This window comes from Phyllobates terribilis, unplaced genomic scaffold (genome assembly GCF_046119375.1).
Source record: "Phyllobates terribilis strain yellow unplaced genomic scaffold, ASM4611937v1 Scaffold_106__1_contigs__length_5700502, whole genome shotgun sequence".
NCBI lineage: Eukaryota > Metazoa > Chordata > Amphibia > Anura > Dendrobatidae > Phyllobates > Phyllobates terribilis.
This window is the reverse complement of record NW_027362866.1, coordinates 793,169-808,213: the sequence shown is the minus strand read 5'-3', so window position 1 is coordinate 808,213 and position 15,045 is coordinate 793,169.

The following is a 15,045-nucleotide window of genomic DNA, read 5'->3' as shown; positions in this document are numbered from 1 at the left end:
CATTGGGCGAATCGCTCTGGAACTGAAATCGGAACACTCGCTGACATTTCCCCTATCTGAAAGTCTGATAGACGCCGGAAAAATGACTAAGTACAAAAAAAAAAATGTTTTCAACTTTTTTCAATTTTACCCCCGTGGGATATATATTCTACCCACACACATTTGGAACTCTCCTGGGGTATCCTCCACATATTATTCCCTCATTTAGTGGATATTTTCACAAAAAAGTGAAATTTTCAAAAATCCAAAATATTGGCTGAAAACGACTAAATATCAAGGACTCATTGGGCGAATCGCTCTGGAACTGAAATCGGAACACTCACTGACATTTCCCCTATCTGAAAGTCTGATAAACGCCGGAAAAATGACTAAGTACAAAAAAAAAAAGTTTTCAACTTTTTTCAATTTTACCCCCGTGGGATATATATTCTACCCACACACATTTGGAACTCTCCTGGGGTATCCTCCACATATTATTCCCTCATTTAGTGGATATTTTCACAAAAAAGTGAAATTTTCAAAAATCCAAAATATTGGCTGAAAACGACTAAATATCAAGGACTCATTGGGCGAATCGCTCTGGAACTGAAATCGGAACACTCACTGACATTTCCCCTATCTGAAAGTCTGATAAACGCCGGAAAAATGACTAAGTACAAAAAAAAAATGTTTTCAACTTTTTTCAATTTTACCCCCGTGGGATATATATTCTACCTACACTCATTTGGAACTCTCCTGGTGTATTCGCACACATATTATTCCCTCATTTAGTGGATATTTTCACAAAAAAGTGAAATTTTCAAAAATTCAGAAAATTGGCTGAAAACGACTAAATATCAAGGACTCATTGGGCGAATCGCTCTGGAACTGAAATCGGAACACTCACTGACATTTCCCCTATCTGAAAGTCTGATAAACGCCGGAAAAATGACTAAGTACAAAAAAAAAATGTTTTCAACTTTTTTCAATTTTACCCCCGTGGGATATATATTCTACCTACACTCATTTGGAACTCTCCTGGTGTATTCGCACACATATTATTCCCTCATTTAGTGGATATTTTCACAAAAAAGTGAAATTTTCAAAAATTCAGAAAATTGGCTGAAAACGACTAAATATCAAGGACTCATTGGGCGAATCGCTCTGGAACTGAAATCGGAACGCTCACTGACATTTCCCCTATCTGAAAGTCTGATAAATGCCGGAAAAATGACTAAGTCCCCAAAAAAAAATTTTTCAACTTTTTTCAATTTTACCCCCGTGGGATATATATTCTACCCACACACATTTGGAACTATCTTGGGGTATCCTCACACATATTATTCCCTCATTTAGTGGATATTTTCACAAAAAAGTGAAATTTTCAAAAATCCAAAATATTGGCTGAAAACGACTAAATATCAAGGACTCATTGGGCGAATCGCTCTGGAACTGAAATCGGAACACTCACTGACATTTCCCCTATCTGAAAGTCTGATAAACGCTGAAAAATGACTAAGTACAAAAAAAAAATGTTTTCAACTTTTTTCAATTTTACCCCCGTGGGATATATATTCTACCTACACTCATTTGGAACTCTCCTGGTGTATTCGCACACATATTATTCCCTCATTTAGTGGATATTTTCACAAAAAAGTGAAATTTTCAAAAATTCAAAATATTGGCTGAAAACGACTAAATATCAAGTACTCATTGGGCGAATCGCTCTGGAACTGAAATCGGAACACTCACTGACATTTCCCCTATCTGAAAGTCTGATAAACGCCGGAAAAATGACTAAGTACAAAAAAAAAATTTTTTTCAACTTTTTTCAATTTTACCCCCGTGGGATATATATTCTACCCACACACATTTGGTACTCTCCTGGGGTACCCTCACACATATTATTCCCTATTTTAGTGGATATTTTCACAAAAAAGTGAAATTTTTAAAAATCCAGAAAATTGGCTGAAAACGACTAAATATCAAGGACTCATTGGGCGAATCGCTCTGGAACTGAAATCGGAACACTCGCTGACATTTCCCCTATCTGAAAGTCTGATAAACGCCGGAAAAATGACTAAGTCCAAAAAAAAATGTTTTCAACTTTTTTCAATTTTACCCCCGTGGGATATATATTCTACCCACACATATTTGGAACTCTCCTGGGGTATCCTCACACATATTATTCCCTCATTTAGTGGATATTTTCACAAAAAAGTGAAATTTTCAAAAATCCAAAATATTGGCTGAAAACGACTAAATATCAAGGAGTCATTGGGCGAATCGCTCTGGAACTGAAATCGGAACACTCACTGACATTTCCCCTATCTGAAAGTCTGATAAACGCCGGAAAAATGACTAAGTACAAAAAAAAAATGTTTTCAACTTTTTTCAATTTTACCCCCGTGGGATATATATTCTACCCACACACATTTGGAAATATCTTGGGGTATCCTCACACATATTATTCCCTCATTTAGTGGATATTTTCACAAAAAAGTGAAATTTTCAAAAATCCAAAATATTGGCTGAAAACGACTAAATATCAAGGACTCATTGGGCGAATCGCTCTGGAACTGAAATCCGAACACTCACTGACATTTCCCCTATCTGAAAGTCTGATAAACGCCGGAAAAATGACTAAGTACAAAAAAAAAATGTTTTCAACTTTTTTCAATTTTACCCCCGTGGGATATATATTCTACCCACACTCATTTGGAACTCTCCTGGGGTATCCTCACACATATTATTCCCTCATTTAGTGGATATTTTCACAAAAAAGTGAAATTTTCAAAAATTCAAAATATTGGCTGAAAACGACTAAATATCAAGGACTCATTGAGCGAATCGCTCTGGAACTGAAATCGGAACACTCGCTGACATTTCCCCTATCTGAAAGTCTGATAAACGCCGGAAAAATGACTAAGTACAAAAAAAAAATGTTTTCAACTTTTTTCAATTTTACCCCCGTGGGATATATATTCTACCCACACACATTTGGAACTCTCCTGGGGTATCCTCCACATATTATTCCCTCATTTAGTGGATATTTTCACAAAAAAGTGAAATTTTCAAAAATCCAAAATATTGGCTGAAAACGACTAAATATCAACGACTCATTGGGCGAATCGCTCTGGAACTGAAATCGGAACACTCACTGACATTTCCCCTATCTGAAAGTCTGATAAACGCCGGAAAAATGACTAAGTACAAAAAAAAAATGTTTTCAACTTTTTTCAATTTTACCCCCGTGGGATATATATTCTACCAACACTCATTTGGAACTCTCCTGGTGTATTCGCACACATATTATTCCCTCATTTAGTGGATATTTTCACAAAAAAGTGAAATTTTCAAAAATTCAAAATATTGGCTGAAAACGACTAAATATCAAGGACTCATTGGGAGAATCGCTCTGGAACTGAAATCGGAACGCTCACTGACATTTCCCCTATCAGAAAGTCTGATAAACGCCGGAAAAATGACTAAGTACAAAAAAAAAATGTTTTCAACTTTTTTCAATTTTACCCCCGTGGGATATATATTCTACCCACACACATTTGGAACTCTCCTGGGGTATCCTCCCCATATTATTCCCTCATTTAGTGGATATTTTCACAAAAAAGTGAAATTTTCAAAAATCCAAAATATTGGCTGAAAACGACTAAATATCAAGGAGTCATTGGGCGAATCGCTCTGGAACTGAAATCGGAACGCTCACTGACATTTCCCCTATCAGAAAGTCTGATAAACGCCGGAAAAATGACTAAGTACAAAAAAAAAATGTTTTCAACTTTTTTCAATTTTACCCCCGTGGGATATATATTCTACCCACACACATTTGGAAATATCTTGGGGTATCCTCACACATATTATTCCCTCATTTAGTGGATATTTTCACAAAAAAGTGAAATTTTCAAAAATCCAAAATATTGGCTGAAAACGACTAAATATCAAGGACTCATTGGGAGAATCGCTCTGGAACTGAAATCGGAACGCTCACTGACATTTCCCCTATCTGAAAGTCTGATAAATGCCGGAAAAATGACTAAGTCCCCAAAAAAAAATTTTTCAACTTTTTTCAATTTTACCCCCGTGGGATATATATTCTACCCACACACATTTGGAACTATCTTGGGGTATCCTCACACATATTATTCCCTCATTTAGTGGATATTTTCACAAAAAAGTGAAATTTTCAAAAATCCAAAATATTGGCTGAAAACGACTAAATATCAAGGACTCATTGGGCGAATCGCTCTGGAACTGAAATCCGAACACTCACTGACATTTCCCCTATCTGAAAGTCTGATAAACGCCGGAAAAATGACTAAGTACAAAAAAAAAATGTTTTCAACTTTTTTCAATTTTACCCCCGTGGGATATATATTCTACCCACACTCATTTGGAACTCTCCTGGGGTATCCTCACACATATTATTCCCTCATTTAGTGGATATTTTCACAAAAAAGTGAAATTTTCAAAAATTCAAAATATTGGCTGAAAACGACTAAATATCAAGGACTCATTGGGCGAATCGCTCTGGAACTGAAATCGGAACACTCGCTGACATTTCCCCTATCTGAAAGTCTGATAAACGCCGGAAAAATGACTAAGTACAAAAAAAAAATGTTTTCAACTTTTTTCAATTTTACCCCCGTGGGATATATATTCTACCCACACACATTTGGAACTCTCCTGGGGTATCCTCCACATATTATTCCCTCATTTAGTGGATATTTTCACAAAAAAGTGAAATTTTCAAAAATCCAAAATATTGGCTGAAAACGACTAAATATCAAGGACTCATTGGGCGAATCGCTCTGGAACTGAAATCGGAACACTCACTGACATTTCCCCTATCTGAAAGTCTGATAAACGCCGGAAAAATGACTAAGTACAAAAAAAAAATGTTTTCAACTTTTTTCAATTTTACCGCCGTGGGATATATATTCTACCAACACTCATTTGGAACTCTCCTGGTGTATTCGCACACATATTATTCCCTCATTTAGTGGATATTTTCACAAAAAAGTGAAATTTTCAAAAATTCAAAATATTGGCTGAAAACGACTAAATATCAAGGACTCATTGGGCGAATCGCTCTGGAACTGAAATCGGAACACTCACTGACATTTCCCCTATCTGAAAGTCTGATAAACGCCGGAAAAATGACTAAGTACAAAAAAAAAATTTTTTTCAACTTTTTTCAATTTTACCCCCGTGGGATATATATTCTACCCACACACATTTGGTACTCTCCTGGGGTACCCTCACACATATTATTCCCTATTTTAGTGGATATTTTCACAAAAAAGTGAAATTTTTAAAAATCCAGAAAATTGGCTGAAAACGACTAAATATCAAGGACTCATTGGGCGAATCGCTCTGGAACTGAAATCGGAACACTCGCTGACATTTCCCCTATCTGAAAGTCTGATAAACGCCGGAAAAATGACTAAGTCCAAAAAAAAATGTTTTCAACTTTTTTCAATTTTACCCCCGTAGGATATATATTCTACCCACACATATTTGGAACTCTCCTGGGGTATCCTCACACATATTATTCCCTCATTTAGTGGATATTTTCACAAAAAAGTGAAATTTTCAAAAATCCAAAATATTGGCTGAAAACGACTAAATATCAAGGACTCATTGGGCGAATCGCTCTGGAACTGAAATCGGAACACTCACTGACATTTCCCCTATCTGAAAGTCTGATAAACGCCGGAAAAATGACTACCGGTAAGTACAAAAAAAAAATGTTTTCAACTTTTTTCAATTTCACCCCCGTGGGATATATATTCTACCCACACACATTTGGAACTCTCCTGGGGTATCCTCACACATATTATTCCCTCATTTAGTGGATATTTTCACAAAAAAGTGAAATTTTCAAAAATCCAAAATATTGGCTGAAAACGACTAAATATCAAGGAGTCATTTGGCGAATCGCTCTGGAACTGAAATCGGAACACTCACTGACATTTCCCCTATCTGAAAGTCTGATAAACGCCGGAAAAATGACTAAGTACAAAAAAAAAATGTTTTCAACTTTTTTCAATTTTACCCCCGTGGGATATATATTCTACCCACACACATTTGGAAATATCTTGGGGTATCCTCACACATATTATTCCCTCATTTAGTGGATATTTTCACAAAAAAGTGAAATTTTCAAAAATCCAAAATATTGGCTGAAAACGACTAAATATCAAGGACTCATTGGGAGAATCGCTCTGGAACTGAAATCGGAACGCACACTGACATTTCCCCTATCAGAAAGTCTGATAAACGCCAGAAAAATGACTAAGTCCAAAAAAAAATTTTTTTCAACTTTTTTCAATTTTACCCCCGTGGGATATATATTCTACCCACACACATTTGGTACTCTCCTGGGGTACCCTCACACATATTATTCCCTCATTTAGTGGATATTTTCACAAAAACGTGAAATTTTCAAAAATCCAGAAAATTGGCTGAAAACGACTAAATATCAAGGACTCATTGGGCGAATCGCTCTGGAACTGAAATCGGAACGCTCACTGACATTTCCCCTATCTGAAAGTCTGATAAACGCTGGAAAAATGACTAAGTACAAAAAACAATGTTTTCAACTTTTTTCAATTTCACCCCCGTGGGATATATATTCTACCCACACACATGTGGAACTCTCCTGGGGTATCCTCACACATATTATTCCCTCATTTAGTGGATATTTTCACAAAAAAGTGAAATTTTCAAAAATCCAAAATATTGGCTGAAAACGACTAAATATCAAGGACTCATTGGGCGAATCGCTCTGGAACTGAAATCGGAACACTCACTGACATTTCCCCTATCTGAAAGTCTGATAAACGCCGGAAAAATGACTAAGTACAAAAAAAAAATGTTTTCAACTTTTTTCAATTTTACCCCCGTGGGATATATATTCTACCAACACACATTTGGTACTCTCCTGGGGTACCCTCACACATATTCCCTAATTTAGTGGATATTTTCACAAAAAAGTGAAATTTTCAAAAATCCAGAAAATTGGCTGAAAACGACTAAATATCAAGGACTCATTGGGCGAATCGCTCTGGAACTGAAATCGGAACGCTCACTGACATTTCCCCTATCTGAAAGTCTGATAAACGCCGGAAGAATGACTAAGTCCCCAAAAAAAATTTTTTCAACTTTTTTCAATTTTACCCCCGTGGGATATATATTCTACCCACACACATTTGTTACTCTCCTGGGGTACCCTCACACATATTATTCCCTCATTTAGTGGATATTTTCACAAAAACGTGAAATTTTCTAAAATCCGGAAAATTGGCTGAAAACGACTAAATATCAAGGACTCATTGGGCGAATCGCTCTGGATCTGAAATCGGAACGCTCACTGACATTTCCCCTATCTGAAAGTCTGATAAACGCTGGAAAAATGTCTAAGTACAAAAAAAAAATGTTTTCAACTTTTTTCAATTTCACCCCCGTGGGATATATATTCTACCCACACACATTTGTTACTCTCTTGGGGTACCCTCACACATATTATTCCCTCATTTAGTGGATATTTTCACAAAAACTTGAAATTTTCAAAAATCCAGAAAATTGGCTGAAAACGACTCATTATCAAGGACTCAGTGCGCGAATTGCTCTGGAACTGAAATCCGAACGCTCACTGACATTTCCCCTATCTGAAAGTCTGATAAACGCCGGAAAAATGACTAAGTCCAAAAAAAAATTTTTTTCAACTTTTTTCAATTTTACCGCCGTGGGATATATATTCTACCCACACACATTTGGTACTCTCCTGGGGTACCCTCACACGTATTATTCCCTCATTTAGTGGATATTTTCACAAAAACGCGAAATTTTCAAAAATCCAGAAAATTGGCTGAAAACGACTAAATATCAAGGACTCATTGGACGAATCGCTCTGGAACTGAAATCGGAACGCTCACTGACATTTCCCCTATCTGAAAGTCTGATAAACGCTGGAAAAATGTCTAAGTACAAAAAAAAATGTTTTCAACTTTTTTCAATTTCACCCCCGTGGGATATATATTCTACCCACACACATTTGGAACTCTCCTGGGGTATCCTCACACATATTATTCCCTCATTTAGTGGATATTTTCACAAAAAAGTGAAATTTTCAAAAATCCAAAATATTGGCTGAAAACGACTAAATATCAAGGACTCATTGGGAGAATCGCTCTGGAAGTGAAATCGGAACGCTCACTGACATTTCCCCTATCTGAAAGTCTGATAAACGCCGGAAAAATGACTAAGTCCAAAAAAAAAATGTTTTCAACTTTTTTCAATTTTACCCCCGTGGGATATATATTCTACCCACACACATTTGGAACTCTCCTGGGGTACCCTCACACATATTATTCCCTCATTTAGTGGATATTTTCACAAAAACGTGAAATTTTCAAAAATCCAGAACATTGGCTGAAAATGACTCAATATCAAGGACTCATTGCGCGAATCGCTCTGGAACTGAAATCCGAACGCTCACTGACATTTCCCCTATCTGAAAGTCTGATAAACGCCGGAAAAATGACTAAGTCCAAAAAAAAAATGTTTTCAACTTTTTTCAATTTTACCCCCGTGGGATATATATTCTACCCACACACATTTGGAAATATCTTGGGGTATCCTCACACATATTATTCCCTCATTTAGTGGATATTTTCACAAAAAAGTGAAATTTTCAAAAATCCAAAATATTGGCTGAAAACGACTAAATATCAAGGACTCATTGGGAGAATCGCTCTGGAACTGAAATCGGAACGCACACTGACATTTCCCCTATCAGAAAGTCTGATAAACGCCAGAAAAATGACTAAGTCCAAAAAAAAATTTTTTTCAACTTTTTTCAATTTTACCCCCGTGGGATATATATTCTACCCACACACATTTGGTACTCTCCTGGGGTACCCTCACACATATTATTCCCTCATTTAGTGGATATTTTCACAAAAACGTGAAATTTTCAAAAATCCAGAAAATTGGCTGAAAACGACTAAATATCAAGGACTCATTGGGCGAATCGCTCTGGAACTGAAATCGGAACGCTCACTGACATTTCCCCTATCTGAAAGTCTGATAAACGCTGGAAAAATGACTAAGTACAAAAAACAATGTTTTCAACTTTTTTCAATTTCACCCCCGTGGGATATATATTCTACCCACACACATGTGGAACTCTCCTGGGGTATCCTCACACATATTATTCCCTCATTTAGTGGATATTTTCACAAAAAAGTGAAATTTTCAAAAATCCAAAATATTGGCTGAAAACGACTAAATATCAAGGACTCATTGGGCGAATCGCTCTGGAACTGAAATCGGAACACTCACTGACATTTCCCCTATCTGAAAGTCTGATAAACGCCGGAAAAATGACTAAGTACAAAAAAAAAATGTTTTCAACTTTTTTCAATTTTACCCCCGTGGGATATATATTCTACCAACACACATTTGGTACTCTCCTGGGGTACCCTCACACATATTCCCTAATTTAGTGGATATTTTCACAAAAAAGTGAAATTTTCAAAAATCCAGAAAATTGGCTGAAAACGACTAAATATCAAGGACTCATTGGGCGAATCGCTCTGGAACTGAAATCGGAACGCTCACTGACATTTCCCCTATCTGAAAGTCTGATAAACGCCGGAAGAATGACTAAGTCCCCAAAAAAAATTTTTTCAACTTTTTTCAATTTTACCCCCGTGGGATATATATTCTACCCACACACATTTGTTACTCTCCTGGGGTACCCTCACACATATTATTCCCTCATTTAGTGGATATTTTCACAAAAACGTGAAATTTTCTAAAATCCGGAAAATTGGCTGAAAACGACTAAATATCAAGGACTCATTGGGCGAATCGCTCTGGATCTGAAATCGGAACGCTCACTGACATTTCCCCTATCTGAAAGTCTGATAAACGCTGGAAAAATGTCTAAGTACAAAAAAAAAATGTTTTCAACTTTTTTCAATTTCACCCCCGTGGGATATATATTCTACCCACACACATTTGTTACTCTCTTGGGGTACCCTCACACATATTATTCCCTCATTTAGTGGATATTTTCACAAAAACTTGAAATTTTCAAAAATCCAGAAAATTGGCTGAAAACGACTCATTATCAAGGACTCAGTGCGCGAATTGCTCTGGAACTGAAATCCGAACGCTCACTGACATTTCCCCTATCTGAAAGTCTGATAAACGCCGGAAAAATGACTAAGTCCAAAAAAAAAATTTTTTCAACTTTTTTCAATTTTACCGCCGTGGGATATATATTCTACCCACACACATTTGGTACTCTCCTGGGGTACCCTCACACGTATTATTCCCTCATTTAGTGGATATTTTCACAAAAACGCGAAATTTTCAAAAATCCAGAAAATTGGCTGAAAACGACTAAATATCAAGGACTCATTGGACGAATCGCTCTGGAACTGAAATCGGAACGCTCACTGACATTTCCCCTATCTGAAAGTCTGATAAACGCTGGAAAAATGTCTAAGTACAAAAAAAAATGTTTTCAACTTTTTTCAATTTCACCCCCGTGGGATATATATTCTACCCACACACATTTGGAACTCTCCTGGGGTATCCTCACACATATTATTCCCTCATTTAGTGGATATTTTCACAAAAAAGTGAAATTTTCAAAAATCCAAAATATTGGCTGAAAACGACTAAATATCAAGGACTCATTGGGAGAATCGCTCTGGAAGTGAAATCGGAACGCTCACTGACATTTCCCCTATCTGAAAGTCTGATAAACGCCGGAAAAATGACTAAGTCCAAAAAAAAAATGTTTTCAACTTTTTTCAATTTTACCCCCGTGGGATATATATTCTACCCACACACATTTGGAACTCTCCTGGGGTACCCTCACACATATTATTCCCTCATTTAGTGGATATTTTCACAAAAACGTGAAATTTTCAAAAATCCAGAACATTGGCTGAAAATGACTCAATATCAAGGACTCATTGCGCGAATCGCTCTGGAACTGAAATCCGAACGCTCACTGACATTTCCCCTATCTGAAAGTCTGATAAACGCCGGAAAAATGACTAAGTCCAAAAAAAAAATGTTTTCAACTTTTTTCAATTTTACCGCCGTGGGATATATATTCTACCCACACACATTTTGGAACTATCTTGGGGTATCCTCACACATATTATTCCCTCATTTAGTGGATATTTTCACAAAAACGTGAAATTTTCAAAAATCCAGAAAATTGGCTGAAAACGACTAAATATCAAGGACTCATTGCGCGAATCGCTCTGGAACTGAAATCCGAACGCTCACTGACATTTCCCCTATCTGAAAGTCTGATAAACGCCGGAAAAATGACTAAGTACAAAAAAAAAATGTTTTCAACTTTTTTCAATTTTACGCCCGTGGGATATATATTCTACCCACACAAATTTGGAACTCTCCTAGGGTATCCTCACACATATTATTCCCTCATTTATTGGATATTTTCACAAAAAAGTGAAATTTTCAAAAATCCAAAATATTGGCTGAAAACGACTAAATATCAAGGACTCATTGGGAGAATCGCTCTGGAACTGAAATCGGAACGCTCACTGACATTTCCCCTATCTGAAAGTCTGATAAACGCCGGAAAAATGACTAAGTCCAAAAAAAAATTTTTTTCAACTTTTTTCAATTTTACCCCCGTGGGATATATATTCTACCCACACACATTTGGTACTCTCCTGGGGTACCCTCACACATATTATTCCCTCATTTAGTGGATATTTTCACAAAAACGTGAAATTTTCAAAAATCTAAAAAATTGGCTGAAAACGACTAAATATCAAGGACTCATTGGGCGAATCGCTCTGGAACTGAGATCGGAACACTCACTGACATTTCCCCTATCTGAAAGTCTGATAAACGCCGGAAAAATGACTAAGTACAAAAAAAAAATGTTTTCAACTTTTTTCAATTTTACCCCCGTGGGATACATATTCTACCCACACACATTTGGAACTCTCCTGTGGTATCCTCACACATATTATTCCCTCATTTAGTGGATATTTTCACAAAAACGTGAAATTTTCAAAAATCCAGAACATTGGCTGAAAATGACTCAATATCAAGGACTCATTGCGCGAATCGCTCTGGAACTGAAATCCGAACGCTCACTGACATTTCCCCTATCTGAAAGTCTGATAAACGCCGGAAAAATGACTAAGTCCAAAAAAAAAATGTTTTCAACTTTTTTCAATTTTACCGCCGTGGGATATATATTCTACCCACACACATTTTGGAACTATCTTGGGGTATCCTCACACATATTATTCCCTCATTTAGTGGATATTTTCACAAAAACGTGAAATTTTCAAAAATCCAGAAAATTGGCTGAAAACGACTAAATATCAAGGACTCATTGCGCGAATCGCTCTGGAACTGAAATCCGAACGCTCACTGACATTTCCCCTATCTGAAAGTCTGATAAACGCCGGAAAAATGACTAAGTACAAAAAAAAAATGTTTTCAACTTTTTTCAATTTTACGCCCGTGGGATATATATTCTACCCACACAAATTTGGAACTCTCCTAGGGTATCCTCACACATATTATTCCCTCATTTATTGGATATTTTCACAAAAAAGTGAAATTTTCAAAAATCCAAAATATTGGCTGAAAACGACTAAATATCAAGGACTCATTGGGAGAATCGCTCTGGAACTGAAATCGGAACGCTCACTGACATTTCCCCTATCTGAAAGTCTGATAAACGCCGGAAAAATGACTAAGTCCAAAAAAAAATTTTTTTCAACTTTTTTCAATTTTACCCCCGTGGGATATATATTCTACCCACACACATTTGGTACTCTCCTGGGGTACCCTCACACATATTATTCCCTCATTTAGTGGATATTTTCACAAAAACGTGAAATTTTCAAAAATCTAAAAAATTGGCTGAAAACGACTAAATATCAAGGACTCATTGGGCGAATCGCTCTGGAACTGAGATCGGAACACTCACTGACATTTCCCCTATCTGAAAGTCTGATAAACGCCGGAAAAATGACTAAGTACAAAAAAAAAATGTTTTCAACTTTTTTCAATTTTACCCCCGTGGGATACATATTCTACCCACACACATTTGGAACTCTCCTGTGGTATCCTCACACATATTATTCCCTCATTTAGTGGATATTTTCACAAAAAAGAGAAATTTTCAAAAATCCAAAATATTGGCTGAAAATGACTAAATATCAAGGACTCATTGGGCGAATCGCTCTGGAACTGAGATCGGAACACTCACTGACATTTCCCCTATCTGAAAGTCTGATAAACGCCGGAAAAATGACTAAGTCCAAAAAAAAATTTTTTTCAACTTTTTTCAATTTTACCCCCGTGGGATATATATTCTACCCACACACATTTTGGAACTATCTTGGGGTATCCTCACACATATTATTCCCTCATTTAGTGGATATTTTCACAAAAACGTGAAATTTTCAAAAATCCAGAAAATTGGCTGAAAACGACTAAATATCAAGGACTCATTGCGCGAATCGCTCTGGAACTGAAATCCGAACGCTCACTGACATTTCCCCTATCTGAAAGTCTGATAAACGCCGGAAAAATGACTAAGTACAAAAAAAAAATGTTTTCAACTTTTTTCAATTTTACCCCCGTGGGATATATATTCTACCCACACAAATTTGGAACTCTCCTAGGGTATCCTCACACATATTATTCCCTCATTTAGTGGATATTTTCACAAAAAAGTGAAATTTTCAAAAATCCAAAATATTGGCTGAAAACGACTAAATATCAAGGACTCATTGGGCGAATCGCTCTGGAACTGAAATCGGAACACTCACTGACATTTCCCCTATCTGAAAGTCTGATAAACGCCGGAAAAATGACTAAGTACAAAAAAAAAAATATTTTCAACTTTTTTCAATTTTACCCCCGTGGGATATATATTCTACCCACACTCATTTGGAACTCTCCTGGGGTATCCTCACACATATTATTCCCTCATTTAGTGGATATTTTCACAAAAAAGTGAAATTTTCAAAAATCCAAAATATTGGCTGAAAACGACTAAATATCAAGGACTCATTGGGCGAATCGCTCTGGAACTGAAATCGGAACACTCACTGACATTTCCCCTATCTGAAAGTCTGATAAACGCCGGAAAAATGACTAAGTACAAAAAAAAAATGTTTTCAACTTTTTTCAATTTTACCCCCGTGGGATATATATTCTACCCACACACATTTGGAACTATCTTGGGGTATCCTCACACATATTATTCCCTCATTTAGTGGATATTTTCACAAAAAAGTGAAATTTTCAAAAATCAAAAATATTGGCTGAAAACGACTAAATATCAAGGACTCATTGGGAGAATCGCTCTGGAACTGAAATCGGAACGCTCACTGTCATTCCCCCTATCTGAAAGTCTGATAAACGCCGGAAAAATGACTAAGTCCAAAAAAAAATTTTTTTAAACTTTTTTCAATTTTACCCCCGTGGGATATATATTCTACCCACACACATTTTGGAAATATCTTGGGGTATCCTCACACATATTATTCCCTCATTTAGTGGATATTTTCACAAAAACGTGAAATTTTCAAAAATCCAGAAAATTGGCTGAAAACGACTAAATATCAAGGACTCATTGCGCGAATCGCTCTGGAACTGAAATCCGAACGCTCACTGACATTTCCCCTATCTGAAAGTCTGATAAACGCCGGAAAAATGTCTAAGTACAAAAAAAAAATGTTTTCAACTTTTTTCAATTTTACCCCCGTGGGATATATATTCTACCCACACAAATTTGGAACTCTACTGGGGTATCCTCACACATATTATTCCCTCATTTAGTGGATATTTTCACAAAAAAGTGAAATTTTCAAAAATCCAAAATATTGGCTGAAAACGACTAAATATCAAGGACTCATTGGGCGAATCGCTCTGGAACTGAAATCGGAACACTCACTGACATTTCCCCTATCTGAAAGTCTGATAAACGCCGGAAAAATGACTAAGTACAAAAAAAAA